Consider the following 6,879-nt stretch of genomic DNA (forward strand, 5'->3'; position numbering starts at 1 on the left):
CCAGCCCTACCACACATAACCCAAACTCTCGCAGATTGTACCCCTACTGCGATGGACAGAGAACCAGCTTCACCCAATCTAACCCCAACCCCAGCAGATAGTAACCCAGTTCCTGTTGACACAGCACCATCTCCACCACAGAGCTCCCAAACAAGAGCAGTTAGTAAGGCAGCTCCAGTGCCCAAAGGGCCAGTACTACCACGGCGAACCCCAACTCCACCAGTTAGTACGCCTATTCCTGTGGAGGAAGCACAACCAGCTAGTCATAGTTTAGCATCTATCGCATTTGATGTTGTTAAATCGTATGTGCGTATCTTCCCATCTTGGAAATATTATCCTGAAGATGAAGGAAAATGCCAGTTGCAGGTGTTTGTCCAGGAGTTATGTGTAAGTAATGTTATTCATGGCAATTACTTTGCTTTGTCCCATACATCCTACCTCCATGATGGTTATAATACATCAAATTACCCCCTTTTTCTCTATAGAGAAGGACCAATTTGGAAACTCAGGATGAGGTAACCTGTGCTAATACCTCTGCTATCTTCAAGAATGCTTGGTGGCAGCATCGGAATTACCTGAAGAAAACGTACTTCACCGTCAAAGAAACTCATCAAATTCCCTTACGTTCTCCTGAGGCACATTTACTGGACGATGACTGGGAATGCCTTGTTCTGTACTGGTCCCGAACCAAGAATGTGGTAAGGTCTATGAGCTCATTTTCTATTTTTAAGTACTATATTCTTGCGTCTTACTGTACTCTGTTCATGTAGAACAAGTGCCTAAACCTGAAAAACAACTGTTCTAATTTAAGATTCCATTGCTATCATAGTTCAAAAAGCGCTAGGCGTTAATTGTGCGTTTTGCCACCGCCTTCCGCTTTACTGACCAAAGCGCATGCTTATGCGCAGTTATGCACAGATTTAGCGTAGTTATGCGCAATGCATTTCGCCAACGCCTAGAGCCTAGGCGCGCTTAAGCGCTCGCTTAGGCGCGCCTTTTTTAACTATGATTGCTATTGTGCATACTGATTTGCTCTTGTATCACTGTATTTACTCATACAAACTTATTTTTAAATTGAGGATCCAATCGAAATTTCAATCGCACAGCAGGTATGTTCACGCATGTTTCTTTAACAGGCTTGCTCTTATCAATAGCTCTGTTGATTTCAATTTCAATTGTGTATACAGTTGACTTCTCATATCATGCACATTACTAGCATCACAACAGAGCCAATAGTGTTGTTGTACATGTAGACCCGTGGTACCCATCTGAAATCTTGTTGTGCCGTGTAGTTTCCCACACTTTGTATTCTTCCACTGCTGCTTTGTCTTGAACTGATATGATTTGAACCATGTCACTATTTTGATTTGGCAAGACAATGCAGTGACCATAGGACATAGATATATGTTTGTTTGATGCTTTTATTATGTACTAGTACTTGGCAATAGAAGACTTGGTAGTTTAATCATGTCCACCTTACTAATGAACTGGTTCACCGAAATGAGTTTCATATACTAGTACATGCGAAAATGTTATGTATCTGCTTGTTTCTTCTTTTAGAATGCTGACAGAATATTGGGGGAGAGTGCCTTATTAAGGAATGGTAAAGGAAGTAATGCAGATAAGGTTCAGGATAGTGACACATCCTTGTTGGTCTCCAATAAAGCTGATAAAACAACTAAGGAAGACTATCTCGAAGACAGTGAGACAACCCCAAAGTCATGTCTTGGTTTAGTGTTGGAGTTACTGGCCACTACCGCTTGCACAAGCTATTCAAACTCACTGTCTGAATCAGTTCGGTTTCTTGAGTCTCGACTACAAGCTGAAAGACATCGATCAGCTGTGCTGCGACAAGAAGCGGAAGGACTGCGGAAGTCCCTGGAGCATTCAGATGGATACTTTCTGGTGCAACAACAAGCGTTGGAGGATTTTAGCGCCAAACAGGACAATGCTAATAAGCTTGCTAAGATTATTGCCAGCATGGTGGATACCACGTTTCTTGAGCTCTTATGAAGTTGTTTCAGTTATGCTCTTGTTTTGCTGCCGCGTTTATTTGCACTGGTGGCCAATTTTGACGGCCATTGTATGTAATATGCTGCTTTGTTCCCTATATTTGCACTGGTGGCGAACTTTGATGCCCAGTGGATGTAATATGTGTAATAGCGGTAATAGGCTAGCGTTAATTGCTTGCTTATTTATTTCCTTATTGTCTTGTTTAGTTGTTTGCTTGTAGTCACTGCAGTTCTTTTTCTGTGTTTTACTAGTGGCCACAATAACCTATTTTTGGAAACTAGGCTAAAATAATCTTGGCAACACATGGACTATTGTAACCATGGGCCTCCTGCGGGCCATATGATCCATGGGCCTTCTACAAGCCATAGGATCCATTGGCCTTCTATACGGGCCGTAGGATCCATGGGCCTTCTACGGGCCGTACGATGCATGGGCCTTTTACGGGCCGTAGGATCCATGGGCCTTCTACGGGGCGTATCGTCATTTCGCCAATCATGGGTCATACTATTCGTGGACAATAACGGGCCGTTTATTGGCCGTATTTGATAACTCTATGAAAACAGCCCAACGGGTTTTTTTCGACATGAAAACGGCCCAACGTATTAACGGGCCACAAACGGGCCGACTGTAACCACGGGCTGAATTTTGCCCACAAGTAGAAAATGACAGTAACGGGTCGTAAGTAACCGAATGCTGGAAATGAGCCCAAGAATAAATGGGCCCTGAGAAGGCTGAAAGATATCATGGGCTGGAAACGGCCCAACGGAATAATGGGCCGTTAATGGGTATAAAGTGATACACTGTTCATTACGGGCCAGTTTTACCACGGGCCGTTAAGGGGCCGAGGGTTACTAAGGGCCTCATATGGGCCGAAAGACGTCATGGGCCATACATGGGTCGGAAGTTAAAACGGGCTGGAATTATATTGGACGGCCCAGATGACGCTACTGGGCCTAATTCGGATAGGCCGTAAATGGGCCCTGGGATAGCGGGCTGTAAATGGGCTATATGCGAACAGGCCGTGAACAGGCTTGCCGTGGGCCGTCCCGCCACCTTTTGACCAAGTCAAACGGGCCGGCCTTTTCACAAGAATGGGCCTCTGTTGGGTCGTGCCACGTGTCGGCGTATCATAGGCGCTTTGGGTCCAATGAGTGGATGACATCTGTCCCAACGGTGAGCCGACACGTGTTTCCTCCAGCCAATGATGATTTTACACGTGGAAAATCCCCATTGGTCGGGGCTGTTAACGGGTTATCGGAACCAAAACCGGACCCGATAGCTTAACGGCATTCCGTTACGGTGGATGCCATGTGTCGGTCACCCTTGACGAAAGCACTTCTGTGACGCGTGATTTATCGTCATGGAAGTGCACACTTCCGTGATGATAATTTTGGTAATGTCATGGAACACTTCTACGACGGCACAGGTATGACTATCTTGATTCTGTCATAAATTTGTCATGGATGTACATGCATGACAGAAAACGTGACCTACTCTGACAAACACGTATCATCACGGAAGTGTATTTTTTTGTAGTGTGGCCGACTTTGTCGCCGAATGGACAGAAGCCGAACTCCCTAAAGAGTACAACACATACTCCAACTGGGTGATGTACTTCGGCTGCTCTAAAATGTTCGCCAGATTGGGGGCTGGTGTCATCCTAACATCCCCTACAAGGGACATAGTCCGTTATGTATTAGAAATCATGTATACGAACTCCAATAACGCGGCCGAATATGAGGCACTACTGCATGGTCTCCGGATGGCTGTTTCTATGGGCATACAACGCCTCGAGGTGCGTGGGGATTCGAACCTCGCAATATCCCAAATAAATGGAGAATTTGATGCAAAAGATCCAAAGATGGTGGCCTACCGCAACGCTGTACTCAAAATATCAGCTCGGTTTGAGGGGCTCGAGTTTCATCACGTGGCTCGAGACAGTAATCAAGCAGCGGACATCCTTGCTCGAATGGGCGCTAAACGCGACCCTGTCCCACCTAACACCTTTGTGGAAAGCTTTTCAAGCCATCCGTGGCATGGCAGGATGAGAATGGTAATACTAGTCCGGAGCCGATCATACCCTGACATGCCGAACACAATCCTGATATCATCGGGGGTTTGGGCATCGAAATGATACCTTCCGCCCATGAAATCATGGCGGTAATCGCTCCATGGACTGAACCTTTCCTGGCCTACCTTAATAGGCGGGAGCTCCCTAATGAGCAGAATGAGGCACGTCGCATCGCTCGACGCTCGAAAGCTTACAAGGTTCATGAAGGAGAACTCTACAAGAAAAGAACTACTGGAGTTCTTCAAAGATGTATGTCCAAAGAGGAGGGATGAAAGCTCTTGGCCAAAATACATGTTGGTCTCAGTGGCCATCACGCCGCAGCTCGGGCCCTCGTAAGTAAGGCCTTCCGTATAGGTTTCGTTTGGCCCACGGCCCGAGCAGATGCATAGGCACTTGTACAACGCCGTGTCGGATGCTAGATGTTCGCCAATCAAAGTCATGTGCCGCCCACCGCCCTAAAAACAATTCCCATTACCTGGCCTTTTGCGATCTGGGGGCTATATATGGTCGGACCCCTTAAAGGGGGAAGCCATAAGAAGAAATATCTGCTGGTTATGGTGGATAAATTCACTAAATGGATAGAGGCCAAACCGGTAAAAACTGCTGACGCTAGGCCAGAGGTCGACTTTATATCCGGTGTTGTACACCGTTATGGTGTCTCGCACAGCATCATTACTAACAATGGCTCTAACTTCACAGCCGATGAGGTGAAAAATTGGTGTGCTAATCTGGGCATTAAGCTCGACTACGCCTCAGTATATCACCCTCAAACAAATGGTCAGGTCGAACGGGCTAATGGCCTGATAATGAGCGGCATCAAACCCAGACTAGTGCGATCCCTAAGGGAGTCGGATAAACACTGGGTCGAGGAACTCGATTCCATACTCTGGGGACTGCGGACCACGCCCAATCACACGACCGGATACACACCTTTTTTCATGGTGTATGGCGCAGAGGCTGTCTTGCCCGGCGACATTATTCATGACTCACCTCGAGTGTGCATGTATGAAGAGAGGGAAGCCGAGCTCGATCGGCAGGACGACCTAGATGGCCTGGAAGAGGAGCGCGATGTTGCAAAAGCCCGTTCCAGATTGTATCAACAACAAGCTCGGAGTTACCAAAGCAGAGAAGTGCAGGCAAAGACTTATAATGTCGGTGAGCTCGTTTTACGCCTCCCAGAGAAGAAAAATGACAAGCTCAAACCAAAATGGGAAGGTCCCTTCATTATAGATGAAGTTCTCACTGCAGGAGCCTACCGCCTTCGCAATGCATCCGATAATCGCTTAGAGCCGAACCCTTGGAATGCTGCTTGTCTCCTTTTCAATTTTTCTTTTTTTCGCTTTTATATGTTTTCCAAGACGTGTTTGGATAAGCCGAACACTCGAGGGGTACACATCCTTAAATGTACACGCCTGACCATGACTGCGGGCTTCTGTAAGTAGAAGCTTATTATTATCCCAAGCCTAGAGCTCACAATATATGTGTCGTTTGCTGATATACATCCTTTTTGCCATTATATGCACCTCTATGACTTAAGTTTTTGCCAAGCTGGGTTGCCTTGCTCATGTGCTTATGCCCTACGTTCCCTATTGTTCGGCTAGGGCATAAAGGAGCAACTCTGCGATTGTTACAATCGACTTCTCCAGACATGTACCTCAGACGGGTGAAGCCGGAAGCTACCGTTCTTAAGGGAATAATTGGTCGACAATCAAACGACGGATTGTTGCCGTATTGCAACCACTTTAAACACTGCGAGACAGTTTTTCGTATTACGGATCACACACCCCGGCATGTGTAATTATAGTATGCCGACCCAAGGAAAGGAACCCTTAACGGAACTATTCTCCTTGGAAGATGTTTCTTACATACGTAATATAACATACATCCCGAACTCAAAATTTTGTCTGTTCGAGCACAATGACTGGGTTGCCTGGTTTCTGGATATAATAGATACTTACTTTTCAATTTGAATAAGTATCCAGAAACACTCCACCATTTTGGTTTGAAGGTTAAAGCCGAAAGCCTGCGATGACAAATCATTTCACATGTTCGGATAAAAACAAAGGTTGATCATAAATGTACATTGATACATTAAGTCAAAAACCTATTCCATATCTATTCCATCTATAAGACTGTCTAACCTATAGTCTTCCTGCGAATATTTCGCAGCTATCATTACTTGATCATACACCAAATTTAATGGGATTTCTTTCCCATCTGGTCCATGTGGTCCTACCCGGGCCATATGATTTGGGTCCAGTTTAGTGAAGCATGTCTTCACCATGGCCCAAGCTTCTCGTGCGCCGTCACGGCAGGCGGATGTCTTCCATAGCTCGAACCAGCGCCGGGCACCTTTGAACAGGTTGGCCAGGCCCTCCATACTTTCTGCAAGGGTATCAGACGGCCATATGCCTTCACCATACTCTTCATGATTTTCCGGGCCCGAGCTTGCACCGCGGACAACTCCTTTAGCACGTCGCCTTGAAATCCGGATACTTCCTCTTCCGGCCGACCAGTTAACAGACCTGCAGCAATACAGTCATGATATCCCGCATTATGGACTAAAATATGAGCACCTAGGGTGGTTCTAAATAGGAGTGGAAGACATACCGAACATGCCGCCCTTCAGTTTTTGATTCTCCTTCTAAACGGACGATAACTGAGACTTCAAGCTCTCTATCTCTTCGGATTGTTTGTCCTTTCCCTCCTCGAGATTTTTCTCCCTAGATGCGCCCATCATGTTCTTTTTCAATTCCGCCAGTTCGGCGGTGACCGTGTTTAGTTGTGTCTGGTTT

This window comes from Aegilops tauschii, chromosome 4 (genome assembly GCF_002575655.3).
Source record: "Aegilops tauschii subsp. strangulata cultivar AL8/78 chromosome 4, Aet v6.0, whole genome shotgun sequence".
NCBI classification, from domain to species: Eukaryota; Viridiplantae; Streptophyta; class Magnoliopsida; order Poales; family Poaceae; genus Aegilops; species Aegilops tauschii.